We start from the raw sequence: 16,028 nt of genomic DNA, 5'->3' as shown, positions 1-16,028 counted from the left end.
AAAGAAGGTTCCTGACACCTTGCAGGGCACTTAGGTCAAACACATTGTGACAGAGATGTGGCTGAGGATACAGATCCTTTTCTTGCTCTAGCTATACCAGACAAGCAGATTACCATGATTGAACCCAACCCTAATTGCTGGTCACCACCCCAGGATCAGCATCCTCTTAGAGTCCCCTCAGTTCTGCTCATTAACTCATGTGAATTGAAAAGATAGGTGTTAGATTAGAACTACCATTTTGTATGGTAGTTCTATGTTTGTATGGTAGTTTGTATACAAACTACCTGTTTGTATTTCTGTTCACCAAATGCAAGACTCCACTGCTACCTCTTGTAAGATGTTTCATATGGTAAAAAGTTGGTTGTGATATCCAAGCTCCTAACCAGGACCACCCCACTTGATCAAAGGCATCTTTGGTAGCAATCCTTCCTTTTGGTTAGACGATGTAAGTAGGATGAAGCTGGGAGCCACAGAAACTTGGAAAATCAGTGCTAGAGCTTTGTAAGTCATTAATTTTACTGAACGCTTAGTAAAAAATCTAATATCTTTCTTTGTGTGCCTAATTCTTGCTCTAATAATAACAAAAAAACCCTCCCCAAAATCAAAGTCAACCAAAAGGAGCAATAGGGAGAAAAGGAAGGCATGAGAATGCAGGGAAGAAGAAAAGGAAGTCAGCAAGTAGGCTCTGAGAAACTTTGAACATATTTAAAAGGCCATCATATCAAGATGCAAAGTTAATTTTAGTGGACTGAGGGCTGTCTTCCTTTTGAATTTCCTTCCATATTGCTCCACTTCTCTGTAGGGAGAATTGCCCCAGGTAAATGTCATCAACTGGAATTTCTTTTTCTCATCTTTTATTGTTGTGGCTTTTATTTCTTTGGTGCTGTTGTTCTTTATGACTGTTGTATCTGATTTCCAATGTAAGAGCAATAAATGGAAGAAAAAGTGTACAAGCAATAGAGTACAATGCAGTGTGAGGGAACAAGGGAGCAGATAACGGGTGCTGACAAGTCCTTCCCACTCTTCTGGTAATAAAGAAGCTCTTGCAGCAGGGGACCATGGAGACCACAGCCTAAATGAGAAATGAGAAATCTTGAAGACCCAGTCCAGATCTTTCACTGGTATAGATTAACACTGATCTGTCCCAAATATATTGTCTAGAATGATAATAGTCTGGAAAGATGGAAGCTGATGACCCTTTTGACTACAAATGGGTTACTGTGATCAGAAATTCATCTTTGCAAGGAAGACCATGCAAAAAATATACCTCTATACCTCATCAAACAAAACTAAGCTCTCTTTTGCCAAGTTAGCTATTGAATTTCTATGACTCGTGCAGTACAATTTGTCTTGAAGCTCCTGTCCAAGTGACTCTTAAAGACAATATTGAAATTATTCTGCTTGGGTTATGCAGGCTAATAAAGAGTCTGATAACTGGTGGTAGGGCACTGAAGCATTCATGCATATGAAATCTAACCTGAGATTTTTTCTGATGCTATGAAAAGAAATGCAGAACTACTGGTGCTTAATTTTCTCTGACTTGCAGAGCTGTTTCTAAATTCAGGTATCCCTGCAGTGAGTGATGGTTAAAAAGAATGTTTATAAAAAAAAAAACAAACCCAAACCAAACAAGGTGGAGAAGTTTGTTTCCAAACCAGCAAGGCTCACTATTTACCTTCAACAAGCTATCTTAACAATTACTGTTCAATGAAGGCAAGAACTGGCTTTATTGAGTGGATTATGTATACAGCAGTGAAAAGTGTAGGAGCAAGAAGAAGGTGAAACTTTTCTGGTGGCAATAAAACCTGTTGAAATATCCAAAGCATCATCCTCAGGGCCTAATCTGGCTTGGAGTCTGCTTGACTAAAAATAAGAGACAATAATTTTCTCATGGCTCCATAATTCAATTGAATAACTTAGTTTGTTATCTAGTACTACTTTGTCATACAGAATGATCTGTGTGTTGAAAGCCCTGTTCAGGCATAAACTAATTAATTTTCATGGCAGGACCAGTCCTGTGAAGTGCTGTGCTTCTACAATGCAAGAGAAATTGAGGAAGCACAATAACTCGCAGGGTGGGGATGAATTTCCCATTAGATATGTAATTAAATATTATGAGTCCCACTGGGATGCAGAGATGTTAAGCAGAGATATTAAATGAGTTATGCATAGGTGTGCATCCGCCCCTCTTTGGCTCCTGATTCAGAGCACAATGGTGGCAGCTATCATTGAGCCATCCTCTAGACTCCTTCATACAATCACTACAGTTGCCTTATATTAATGAATACCTCCAAGGGATTTCATGTTAGATACAGTTTTTCCTTAGTAATGCTAGACAGAAAGAGCAAAAATTCAGGGTCAGAATACACAATAAAGAATGTGGGTAGCTTATCTATCTATGTTCTATTTCAGTAGCCGCTTTAGCAAATACTCAAGTTATGCTTCTTCCGTTCCTTACAGTGTGGAATAATAAACTTTAAATATTCCTCGGCAAAAAAAGCCTGAGAGGCAGGAAAAAGAGAAAGATGGAAAGTAAAAAAACGACACCATATTAAGCACATGTCAGTAATTTGGGAACTATATTAATTAATAGATATTTAATTATTTCCAAAGTCATCGTTACAAACCTAGAAAATTTAGAGGTAGGGTTTCTGGATTTTTTTAAACCTGTGTATTACAGCTATGCATTTTACCCTAATTGCTTTGTAATTTGACATGCTATCGTTTAAAAGTGGCAGCTGAAGTGAATTCACTAACAACTGAGAGCTAAAGCATGCACAGATGAGAGCTGCAGACAGGCAGAACTTCAATTCAGCAACTTTGTACAGGCAATAGAGCTGTAACATAAAGTCAGCAGGAAAGAAAAGGTTGTGAAAAAGACCTGGCTGAAATATCTCAGATTAACATTCAAGGCAGTTCTTTTACCTTGACAGCTGTTAGTTTCTTAGTATGGTTTCTGGTTTTAATTTCTTCTTTTAGTTTGGGTGTCTTAATTTTCCAGTGAAGAAATTGCCCTTTACACAATTGTTTTAACCTCTGTGAATGTTTATTACCTTTGATGCATTATTTTGTTGCTATGGATTTTAACCTTGAAGTGCCACAAGAACAGCAAGGAAATTTTCCTTCCTTCCCTTGATGAATAGAAAGGTACATGGCATAAATTCTGTAGGTACGAATTTCCTATTGTCCTGGGTTCAGCAGTAGCAGTCATGTTTCTCCTCCTTGGTAGCTGGTGCAGTGCAGTGTTTTGACTTTCAGCTCGGGAGCAGAGCTGATAGAGATGTTTTGGTTTGGCCAAGGACTTTGTGAGCCTCATGCTCTGCCAGGGAGGAGGGGAAGCTGGGAGGAAGCAGAGACAGGACACCTGACCCAAACTGACCAAAGAGCTATTCCATACCACAGCACGTCATGCCCAGGATGTAACTGGGAGTTAGCCGGAAGGGCTGGGAGACTGCAGGGTTGGAGGAGGTATCGGTCGGTGCTTGGTCGGGGCTGGGGGGGGCAAGTTATCGGTCGGCTGGTGCTGAGGTGTTGTATTCTCTTCCCTTGTTATTTCCTTTATCATTATTATCATTGGTGGTAGCAGTAGTGATTTGTGTTATACCTTAGTTACTAAACTGTTCTTATCTCAACCCGTGGGAGTTGCATTCTTTTGATTCTCCTCTCCATCCCTCCGGGAGTAGGGGGGAGGGAAAGAAAGGGGGGGAAGTGAGTGAACGAGTTACCTGACTGGGTTTAAACCACTACACCTATTCAGGATGCGTGAGGGAACATGGTCTTTGACATGGTTCTATGCAACAACACAACTCTGTAAGATCATGGATAGCCAAGGGAAATCCAGTGGCAGTTGTGAGTGACTGGAAAACCAACAAAAAAGTCTGATCCAGCAGTTGATTCTAACATTGTTATGGTCATTTTACTAAATGTGTGGTTGGTTCTTGCCTTTATTTCCTATAAACTGCAATGGGACTAGAGCTGTTGCTGATTCTGTAGCCCATGCTTGTGTAACCTTTAAGTTATATTACTCTAATGTTTTATGTCCTTCCTATAAAATTCTGCAAAACTCCAATAGATGCAAGATATTGCAACCTGAATATCAACTTGCAGTTAGGAGACTGAACACGTTAAGTGAGTTGAAAGAAAACTGTATCAGTTCTTTTCATCCAGTTGATTTTGCCGTTAGGAACACAAAGTATTTGGTATGGCTACATGTGGGATGCAAACATCATGTTATGAACTTTGCCATTAGTAGAGATCATCCAAGGTGTTCTTCTAGCTCTAAAATTTAAATTTAAAGAGGAGCAGATTTTTACAATTGCTTTTTTGTCCTGAGTACAGGTCACTTTAGGCCAGTAACTGAATCCATTGAATTAACAGGCTATTGTACATTCAGATTTGAGAGGTGAATTATGATGTTTGTTTCCATGTATAATCTGTTATTGTAAATCTCCCTGTGAACTATTATTCTGAAGGTTTTATGCGATGGTTATGAAAGACTGAGTGATGAGACTTATTAATGTTGGATTTAAGTTATGTAAAGCTTTCTTTCAAAATTATTTAAAATCGTTTTTACCTAATATCATCCTGTCCGTGAAAGAACCAACAAGAACCAAGGTGTCAGTTACCATCACCAAATTTTAGGGTTAGGAAATGGGGTGAGGATTGTAATGCCTTTGGGACTACCAAAATCTGGGTTTACCCGTGGCCCAGCACTCTGCTGCTGCAATTAATTCCTGTCACCCCCTGCATGTCATGAAAAAGAAAGCATAAGGCTGGGTGCTGGACTTGAACCTTCCTCCAAACCTGCCTGCAAGCCACATGACAGGCAAATGTGTTGCGGAGGCAGCCCACAGGTTCATCAGCTCCTGCTGAGGAGCAAAAATGTCTTTTTAAGTACTAGAAGCATGAAGATACTCTCACACACTGTATACCTGACTGTGAAGTACTTTTCCTCCTTTTTGATGCTATTTTTCTTCTTGGCTGTTACTGTCTTGATGTCAACTAACTTTGAACTCTTCATTATGAAAAACCAGCATTTGCTTCTGTCAGTGTGTTTCTGGTTTGTAGAAGGCAGTAAATTCCAAATTTTTCATTTGTGGGGCTAAGTGAAGCCATTAAAGCTTTAACCCTCACTTATTCCCAGCAAGGCACCATTACAGATGATGTTGGAATTAAGCTAATAAATAAGCGGGGGAAATATCCTGACAATAGAAAGCTAAAGGCAGTGACTTTGAGCAGGTTCTGGTTTGGATCCTGGCTTCTGTAAATTCTTGCTGCAGCTGCTCTTGCAGCTGCATTATCTCAGCATCAATCTGAACAATGCTATGTAATAGCCTCGTTACAGAGGGTCTAAAGAGCTAACAGAATCCTAAAATCTTCAGACTTTTTATAAGATTTCCATCCTGAAATACCATATTTAAACTATTTTTCAATGTTTGACTTTAAATGGGCACAATTAGAGTTGATTTTTATTTTGTTTTTCAACTGGTAGTTATTACATTGAGCAAGTGCTCCTCATGGTCACAGTCCTGCAAACGCACACATGCAGCATCTTAATTTTATAGGAGTGAGTAGTCTTACTGAGTCGCATAACATTAGACATGCAAACAAGCAGTTGCAGAGCTAGGGTTTATATTTATAATGAAGAAATATGGACTGCAGCAAAACATTTTACATTGATTTTGCTTTCAAAACAGCAACAATACATGGAGTTTGCTCATTGTTGGCCTTACTTACCATTTCAATCAGTTGGTAAAACCTCAAATGAATTTGCTAGAGCAAAGATAAATGTACGCAAAACACTTCAAAGGTCTCACTTTTACATGTGTCTGGAGATTAAAGTTTGTCAGTGGTCATATTTGAATACTATTAGCACAATATTTAATCCGTATTTCCTAAATAGTTTTGCAAGTTTAGTTATGGATGTCCTGGCACTGCCACCAATTTTCACAGATACAGTTAATGACCTTTTAAGGAGCAGGCACCACAAAGGGAATGTACCTATTGAAATACTTCATTTACTGGTTCTATGACAGTAAGGCCACCCTGAAATACAACAGACCTCATTTTATTTAGCAGGCTGCTGACAACTCAGCTTCTAGAAGGTATGCAATTAGATGACAATTTCAATGTTATTTTAAAATAATTTCTCTAGCCTTCATGGCTGCAGGAAAAGGCTTGGAAAAATAACTCATGTATCATGTAAAGGCTCAGGAAATAAAAGGAAAGAAGTCAAAGAATGTATTTGTAAAAATAATAACCAAAAAAACCCAAACCCTTTTCCCTTCACCCCCCATTTTTATCAAGTGCTCCTGGTTGCCTGCCTGAGGATGTTTAATGTTTAAAGTTAGCAAGACTGAATGACAGAGGGAGTTTTTTATTAGTAAAGTTCGGTTACTGGTTGTAATAAGAGCAAGTTTTTGGTGCTTTTTTTTCATTCTAATTATACTTTACATGCATCTTTCTGTAAGTGTGGGTAGATCATGAGATGTCTGTGCCTCATGGAGCTATAAGACTTTGCTTCTTTTGAGTACCACATGGATCAACTTACTAATATCTGTGAAACACAAAGGAACTAGAATGATGAATGTCCTATAAATAAATGTATCTCTATTCATTAGCTAGAAAAGCTCTGTTTTGTTTCAAGAAGTGATTACTGAAAACACTTTACCATGTATTTTATCAGCAAACAAGATGGCATTAAGTGGCAATATGTTAAAATTAGTTGTCTTCCATTCTTTTAACTTTACTGGAACAAGTTAAATTTTCTTTTCAGATTGTATTTCCCTAAGTATAAAACAGATGCATTTGGATAAATATATTGGAACATAATATTAAATTAAATGAAGAAAAGGAAATATAATGAAATAACATCCAAGTATCAGAAAAAAAAATTCTTTTCACAGGCTTGGAGTGGAAATCTAATGTTCCTTCTCTATTTTATCCTGCTATGAGGATGACAGGTATTCTATCATCTTCCAAAGTACCATCTGAGATGTCTCTTCTGATCTGAACAAGAATGGATGTCCATTCATGGATAACCAATTTCAAAATCCAGTTCAGTATATTAAATCTATTTCTACATTGAGCACATTGTTTGTGCTTAGTACATTTATTACTATTATTATAACAAAATTAAATGGTGCCATCTGAGATCAGGATTCTATTATACTTCTACGTATTCATTGTAAAATACATTTTTAAAGACATATCCTTTGTGGCAAAATTGGGATATGGGAATGAGGCACAGAGAAGTGGATTCCAGGGACATACAGGTAACCCATGGCAGATTAGCTTCTCACTTTCAGGGTTCCTGCAGTTGCCTTTCCTAAGTCCCATTACAAAATGGCACTGAGCCAGCTCAGCGCAACTGTAGTTGCCTAGGGAGTGCTTGAAGAACGCCCCTATTGGGGATGTACTTGGGAAGCGAAACACTGGCTCAGTCAAGGCTCTTGAGCTTGTTGGAGCATGTGAGTACAAGCACCCAAAGGTTTTGCATGGCTGTCCCTGATGCAGTCAGTCCTAAATGCTTTACAACATGCCCCAGCTTAGTAATTCCAGCTCAGCTCTTCCTCACCTTCTTGTGAATACCTTCAGCCCCGTGTTTTGGAAACAAGAAACTGAACCTGCTCAAAGGTGTCTTACTTGTATATAATACCAGAAAGGAAATCTATATCCCCGCAACTCTTCTATCACTTGCATCTCAGATGACTGAATGTAAGCAGAGGCTTATTCCCATCCTGTACCACTGAAGGAGGTATATTTATGCTCATCAGGACCTGAGCTCCACTTATGTATGTGATAAAAGAAAAAAAAGTTCTAAAATAGGTTTAGAAAAGGGTTTTAAGGAAGGTCCTTATTAATGTGTCAAGAGACTAAATTGCTGAGCACACATCAGAGCAACTTGTTAACCTCACTTTCTAAAGAAATTCTGCAAATGAATTTGAAAAATGCAGTTAAATATGAAGCCTTTGCTGCTTCTAACTCAGACAAAAACCTTCTAATTGCAGGCCACAGGACAGAGCTGGTGGAAAAAGATGCACTGAAGTTATGATCACAATTTGAAATACCACAAGGGTTTAACAAGCACTTTGAAGTAGAGTAGAAAATGATTGGACTCACAGAAAACAGTCCCATTTCAGTGTCAAGCTATTCTCTTAGGCAGTGAGTGCTAAAGAATCCCATGACCGTTGGGAAACAAGTGAATAAGGAGCACAAAGCAAAATCTGCACAATTAATCAAGTAACTAAGATACAAAATCTCAGAACAGATGTGTCATATTGCAAATAATAGTTGTTTTGCAGAGAAATGAATAAACTTACTTTCAGGCCAGGATATTTTGTTTGTTTTTTTCACCTCTTCAGTAGCTTATTATTTCCTCTACACATTTGCCTCCCCAGGTGCCACTTAGATATGGCATCTAAATTTCTGTACTTCGGTTATGCGGTTGAGATGAAACCAGACAAATGAACCATTGCCTCCCATCCGCACTTTCTGGCCTGCTGGATGTGCAGAATTGTGGGGAAAAGTGCAGCAAGGCTAAAGCAACAAAATGGTGGAGAGAAATAAAATGGAAATGGTTAGGGATTCAGTATTAGGGAGAAGCATTGAAGATCTGAGGAGGAAATAGAGAAATACAGAAAAATAATACGAATGTAAAACAAGTAGTTGGATGATGAGTAGAACTAATGAAACCAAGTTACCTGGACCTAGGCTAGGCTGTCTGTTTTCTAACAGCATACAAGCTCTGATCGAAGCATTCCCTGCAGAGAGAGTATTCACAGTGTCTCTCCCTCATGTGAATTTTCCTAGTGTCTATTCAGTGGGTTGTTGATGATGCAGTAATTTGGAGATAGGATCCAGGGAGAGCTAGATAAACAATAATTAAGTCTTTTCCCTCAGAAAACCAAATGCTGTAGTCAGAATGAAATAAGAAGGAAGGAAGATGCAAAATAGAAACAAAACTGAAATAAAAAAGGGGAAGACCTTTCTCCACCTAAATCTTCAAGATTATTATTTTTTCTTTTTAACTTAATTTTCTAATGGGAGAGGAAAAAACCTCTGGATGGAGAGAGACAGGAGAGCAGTTGAGACAAGTGCTTAAAAAAATCTATATAGACAGACAAGATCCCCAAGTGGAGGTGGCCAAGAAATAAAGGCTGCTACTAGGTGGTAAAATGAAAGAAGGGATTTGGGGTAGGTGAGACCAGAGATGACTGGAAGAAATGCATTGCAGTCTCCGAAGAGTGCCAAGACTTTAAATTTGAGTGAGGTGAAGAAAATGAAACGCTGACGCCTTGTTAGTCCACACTCCCTTAAACATGAATGGAGGAGGAGATTTAGAGGTGGGTTTCCTCTGTGAGGGCCAGGAGTCCTCCTTTCCCTCTCAGGACTGTCCCCACTGTGAGTACTAAAGTTGCAGCCAGCTCAGGAAAAGCAAACTATTAATATCCTGTTACTCCTCAAAGGGAAGCATTCCATATGTGATAACCCAGGTCCCACCTAGATCCCCTCTGTGCATGGCATAGAAACAGGCAGCTTTCTCACCAGCCAGCTCTCTCCAGCTCTCTCCCTTGCCTCTCACCCTCCGTAGCTGCCAAGCGGAATGTTCAAAAGACAACATTCCAGGTGTCCTTGGAGACCCCACCAGCTGGTGCCCCGCCCTTCCCCATGTCCTAACTGCCTGCTGTCCCTGGCATCCCTGTGTCTTCACCAGCCCGTGTTCCTCCGTGCTCCTGTTTTTTCCTACATCCTTACAACCCAACGTCCCCAGCATCTCTGTGTCCCCACCACTTAGTGTCCCCTGCTACAGGGGGAGTGCCAGGGATGTAGGCCGGTGTACCCCATGTCCCTCATCACTCCTCATCCCCAGCCACCACACTGCCTGCCACCACCCCTCCACCCGCATGGTGAGCCACGGCTTGGCTAGGCCATGACTTGGTGTCTAAAAAAAAGCTGTCAAATCTGTGCTATAAATGAATCCTCCTAGGACTCTAAGTGGCAGGTCTGTCCCACCCAACTTGCGTAATTTTTGATGCATGACGTCTCTGTATGGAGTAATAAATTTGAAGCTCATTATAAATTTTGTTGAGATTACTACTCCAAATTTCCTAGCTGGCAATCAAGTTCTGATCAATTTTTTAAAGTATTTTAACAATGTGCATTTTAGTATAACAGAAGTGTGAGACAAAAAGAGAAGTGAGAATTACAAAAAGTGAAGTAATCAGCAGGCTTATTGGAGACGCTGTCAGGTTGCTCATGTCCCCTGATTTAAGTTAAAAAAAAGAAAAAATAAATACTAGAGCAGATGGATTGCTTATAAGATGTGTTCAAAGTTGCCAGTCCAAACAACATAATTTTTAAGGCTAAGAATTCCCTATACAGCAATGTTTGAACTGAATGCTTTTTATGGATGCGATTAGTTCGTATAGTTGTGTGATTATGCATATGGGATCTGATTCACAGGTTTGCTTCTTTCTTCCTTCCTTGACAAAGGGTAAATGTAAGAAAAAGCCTAAAAAAGTTTGTGGTGGTTAAAAATATTCACAAAAAGTAAAACTTCAGGTTTAGAAAAGTCACATCAGGAGAAAATATAGAATTTTTAGATCTTTTGAAATTTCTACTGTGCAGAGAGTTTTAGTCTTTAAGGCTAATAAAATAAATTAAGAGTCCAGTGACATACAAGAGTGGGTTTTTTTCTCTGCTCTCTGTTTGACTATATATCAGTTGGTCTTCCAGGCAGAAGAATCGTCTTGCTGACTACATCAAAGATTCCTCACTAGGAAGAGACCTTAAAAAAATTAAGTAGGACTACTTGAAAAAGAGAGATTTTGTTTCTTCCCTAAAAATAGAGATCCCAGCATTTTTTGTTTTCTTTTTCCGGAAAATAAGCAAGGAAAGAAAGTAGTTGTGTTTGATTAAAATTTGACTAGTCTGAGAAACAGGCTGACATGGTCTCCGTAAGACGCAGCCCAAGGAGGGTGTGCAAATTAAATACAAGTGCAAGAGATGTTGAGACCACACCTTTCATGAGACATTGAAACAAAGTTCTCAAAACAAAATGCTTTACTTTTTGTTTCCAAAATGGCTTGTTTTAAATGCTTTCATGAAAAATTGCAGGTAGTCAAAGGCAGGCAGGGGAGGGCTTTGGGGTGTAGCTGGGACAAATGGCAAGACACTGACTTCCAGCATGGGCAGCCTTTGGAGAGGAGCTGTCAAGGGTCTTGTGACTCACACTGCTGCTATGTGCCTCTGAGAGCAGCAGAGAAAATGCACATTAGCATCACATACTTTTCCACATTTTTTCTGGTCAAAAGCTGGGCTGCTACATCATTTATTGAAAGTATGTCTCTCATAGTTCTAGGATGACTACGTGGCCCTTCCACCTTTGAAGAGATGCAATGCAACATTCATGTGTTCAAAGGTAAATATGCATATGGCTATTGTTCATTTTGAGAGATTCTGGAAATAAATGGTAAAGGACCACAGGAGAAGTCAATGCTTGGAAAACTAGAGAAAATGTACTACACAGGGAGGGTCACAAATGTTTCCTACCAATCTGTTTGTTTGCTTTTAATTTATAACTTGCAATTTCCTATTGATAACTGGGTTAACTTTTGCTAGAGGATTTCCATGCAGGTACTTGTAAGCTAGAGATCATACAGTAATGGCAGCTTTTGTTTGCACTAAAAACTATCTGGAAAGCCACTGCTAAATCCTTGGGGAAGCAGTTGCCTCTCTGGTAGCTATGCCCTTCATAAAACATAGGCTCTTGCATTATTGGTAGATTTGTATGTTCCCATATCCAATAACTCTGAGTAAATGGTGTGTTTAAAACATCTGTCATAGCATTAAGAAAAGGTTTCTGCCATGCTGTGGTAATGGAGAATATTTTGTGACATGCTGGAATTGAATCCCCTTATTGTGAACATACCCTCTGGCTTTGGATACCCTTATGCTTACTCCTTGCAAAACACATTCATTTTGGAGGCTTATTTGTTTTAATACCTGTTACTGCCTACACCAGTCCTGAGAAAGGATGAAGCTGTGATATGTTGGCACATTAGTCTAAAAATCAGGATAATGCAGGACTGAGATGAAAATGAGGAGTACTACTAACTCTCGAGCCAGTGCTGCGGTAGGAGAAGCAAGGGGAAAAACATGAACTTCTTTCTCTGTAACTGTTTAAAATATAATGATAAAAATTACTAACCGGAAGTTGAAGGAATTTAGTTGTTAATGTAGCCAGGGTCCTGCTCCTCCCCCCCCCCCCCCCCCCCCCCCCCAGCAAATTTTAAACAAATTACTTTTAATATTACCTAGACATTAATGTTTTAGGTTGAGTACTATTCATGCTCCATAACTGCTTTTCATTAATGTTTTAATGGGTCCAGGCCCAATTCCACTGAGGTCAATTAGAAGATTCCAAATAAATCTTTTCTTCCCCTCCTCACATTACTATGCAGCTTGTAAGAGGGCTGACATTGGTCTGTGCTTTTGTTTTAAAACAATTCAAAAGATGATTTTCCAGTGGGAAGAACTATCACTATATAATTTGTGGCTGGTACTTAAACTGATGTTACCCACATAAAAGCACTTATCTTTAATTTTGGGCAAATTTTCAGACATGCTGAACACAATTCTACCTGGAGTTAAATATAGGCTTTGCTGGTCAATGCCTCTGAAGACCAGAAACATAATATTTAACGTATTTCATTTTGTCTTGTGTTGTAAAGAGTCAGGTTCAGAGTAGTTCAGAAGTGCATTTCAACATGTTCTTTCTGCAAATATTGCAGATAAATAAAGTGGTATATTAAGATAAAATATGTTCAGTTTTATTTATGACTTAACTTCTTACCTGCGAATATCTAACTTTAATGAGATTAATTTTTAAATAGACCTCAGACTTTAAATAATTAAAAGCATCTTTCTTCACAACAAGAATATAGTAGGTCTTTGGCCTGATATGCCATAAAAAAAATGGAGGGTGAGCTATAAAATACCTTGGGAAATATTGATATTTTTGTTTATTCATGTTATGTATGGCTGACTGGATAAATACTACTATGGTTTGCTGCAGAAGCCCAAGTTAAAATTTCTGTTGTACCTCTGAAGTTGCAGTATGGTCTGGGGCAAATAATTTACTGAATAAGGCACTAAGACTTCATGCTATACATGCATAAGTTTCTGAACCCCAGAGCTCTAGCTTTAATGATAACTACTTTGAAAATATTCCTTTAATGCTCTTTAAGTGCAATTTCTAAAAGTACTTTCTGGCTTTAACTGCAGAGCTTCACATTTGTCTGGGATGTTTTAAGAAATCAGAAATGATTTCTGGTATTTGAAACCAAGCTTGATATTGTGCTGAAAACACAGTTCTCACAGAGGCTTTTCAGCTGAATTAATTACAATTCAATCAAGTGGTGGCAAGTGGGACAAGAAACATCTGGTGATAACCTTGGCTGATTTTACTGTAGACTGCCTTCATGAGTCTGAATAGTTTTCTGTTCATACTGATATAGCTGTTTTCTCATTTTTCAATTCATATTCTTATGATGACTTTGGCCATCTCGACGAAAGTAATCCCACACTTAGGTCAAGGACTTTGGAACTGTTAGCTTTCAGTGAGAAATTACTTGCAGATTCATTATATGTTTATTGTCTAAGACTCCTTGTAATAGGAAATCTGTTTTGTACATTAGCAATGTACATCATTAGCTGTGTATATTCCAACTGAACCTATTAGACACACATCTTCCTCCAAGAAGAGAACTTGAAACAATGCAACAAATGAAATAAGAAATCAAGCTGTGCTATTCTTTTCATTGTCTCCTAGTTACATTATCTGTGTATGCATATATGTACTGAGGAAATTTAATGGCTAAATAACTTTGAGATAATTCTAGCTTTTTGAAAGTAAATACAAAATCATCATTCTGTAAAGCTGAACCAACAATACAGCACTGGGAAAAATCCACATATGCCAAATATATTGCTATATTGCCTTTTTTATTGTCAGCTGCCCTGTGCATAAGCCAGATGTCACCCCTGCATCCTGGTAGCATTGCCTGTCCACTCTGATAAGGAGTAAAGGATGGGAAAATATGCAGAGCAAACAAAAGCCAAGCTGCTTTAGATGCTGAAGTTCTCCGAGTGCCAAAATACTTTTGGTATTTTAAATTTTATAAACATATAGCTTTCAGATTATCTGAAAATTGAAAATAAAGAGCAATCATTCATAGAAACATACTAAATCCATTTGAAATTTTTAATAAAATAAAAAATTCTGACATTTGCTGGAAGAAATATTTTTAGTTGATAGGGCCTCATGGACAATAAGGGACAGCTTCATCATAGTGCTCCTTTTTTCTGCAACTGTACCCTTGCATCCACTTCTTCTAAAGCATGAAAACATCCTGAGTTGGGCAGATTCCAGCTGCAGCATCAATGGGCACTTTGCAAAGGAGGAATTCCATGACATGGGTGCATCTGGGACATATGTCTGGCCTCTCTGCTTTTTTTGTGCATAGCAGGTTTACAACACAGTGAAGTTATTCCATAGTGGTTGGAACTCAGCTTAGGCCTCCCCATGACAGTTTCCTCCCAGCACTCCACGGCGCAAGTCAGTGTAGAATTGATTCACTATGTGTGTGGTTTTACAGCTTACCTGCTGCACTTCACTTTCTTCCCTGCCACAAAAAATAGCAGCTGGGGTTCTGCAGAGACACCAGTTTGAATGGAATAGGTTCTAAAAGACTATAAAAAAGTATTACTACCTGTTTGCAATGAGTGGCACACATAGCATTCTTTGTGCTTTCCAAAGGCTACTGAAAGGAGATTGGTCTTGGCTTTGTATAGAAAATCTACAAATATTGTCTCTGCCAGAGATTTCTTTTTTCTTAGATCCCCAAGTCTTAAATTTCTGTATACCCAGGTTTATGATGCTCCACCACTGTATTTATTGTAAATTGTAAGAATTTTGCTTAGTTGCAAGTAGATACAGGGTTTTAACAATTGTCAGAATTTGATCACTGAAACACTGTTTAAATAAGGAAAAAAATGTCTATAAAAATCCTTTTGACCTTCACGTTATCCACAAATACAGCAAACTTGTTTTACATTAGATTCTAGAGATACCCAGGGCATATACATTTTAAATTATGCAGTCAGTCCAGGATAAAACTGGTTTTCACTGTGTATCAGATACATGCGATATGTATTAAGCGTCTCCTGAACCTATAAAGAAATATTTGTATTTTTGCAGAAAAATAAAGTGGTATATTATGATAAAATATGAGCAAGAGAATCAGGTGCACTTAATAAGTGTGGGTCTGATTCTCTTGCTTATACTGGTGTAATTTCATTGACTACCTCAGAACTACAGCTGCATCTTGTCTATGAAAATGATAAAACCAGCACTTTTGTTGATCACAGTATATAGTGTAGAGATATGAGAGAGACTTTGCCTAACAGTCTCATGGCAGTTGCATTAAATCTGGTGCAAAAATGAACGCTAACATTTTAAGAAATGTGTATGATAAATAGTTTATGAGAATATTTTTTTATTTAAGCTACTGGTATTCAAGACTTGATATGATTTGTGATATTCAACATAAAATTCCCAAATATGGTGTTAATTTTTCCCTGGGGATTTTATGCATTTATGCATATGCAGCCTGTTTTCTGTACCTATATTTGAGAGCTATTTCACAGTACAATGATATCCTAATTTTTACAGCAAATCAAAGCCGTGCCTTCCATGTAATCAACTGTTTATTTGTATAGCAAAACAAAGCAATGCCCTATGAAAAATTAAGTTGTATTTATTTTTTAATAGAGTACTCAGAATATTAGGTATATGAATCACATAAACAAGAATGTAATTAAATTATCAGCTCCTACAGCAAGTTTGGCATCTTCTACAAATACATCTGAAATTGTATTAAACATATCCTGCTTATGAATTCCCCAAGCTAAGGCTTTTGATGTTGCCTGCTAAATTCTTAGTGGAAATTACAAAAATCCAAATA

General features: G+C 38.2%; 1 protein-coding gene across 3 annotated transcripts in view; it reads right to left on the bottom strand.

Moving 5' to 3' along the window:
• The window catches only part of SPATA16 (spermatogenesis associated 16), a 100,129-nt gene extending 90,462 nt beyond the window's left edge, over positions 1 to 9,667 (bottom strand). For all 3 annotated transcript variants that reach the window (XM_061452529.1, XM_061452530.1, XM_061452531.1), the window contains exon 1: positions 9,547 to 9,667. The gene's annotated coding sequence lies outside the window, so the exon portion shown is untranslated. The remainder of the gene's footprint in view (positions 1 to 9,546) is intronic.
• Positions 9,668 to 16,028: the final 6,361 nt, after the last annotated feature.

This window comes from Pezoporus flaviventris, unplaced genomic scaffold (genome assembly GCF_033815535.1).
Source record: "Pezoporus flaviventris isolate CSIRO_AGI_PZ_B2104156 unplaced genomic scaffold, CSIRO_AGI_Pfla_v1 ptg000013l, whole genome shotgun sequence".
NCBI lineage: Eukaryota > Metazoa > Chordata > Aves > Psittaciformes > Psittacidae > Pezoporus > Pezoporus flaviventris.
Note: the sequence above shows the minus strand (reverse complement) of the source record. Positions and strands in the feature narration are given on the sequence as shown.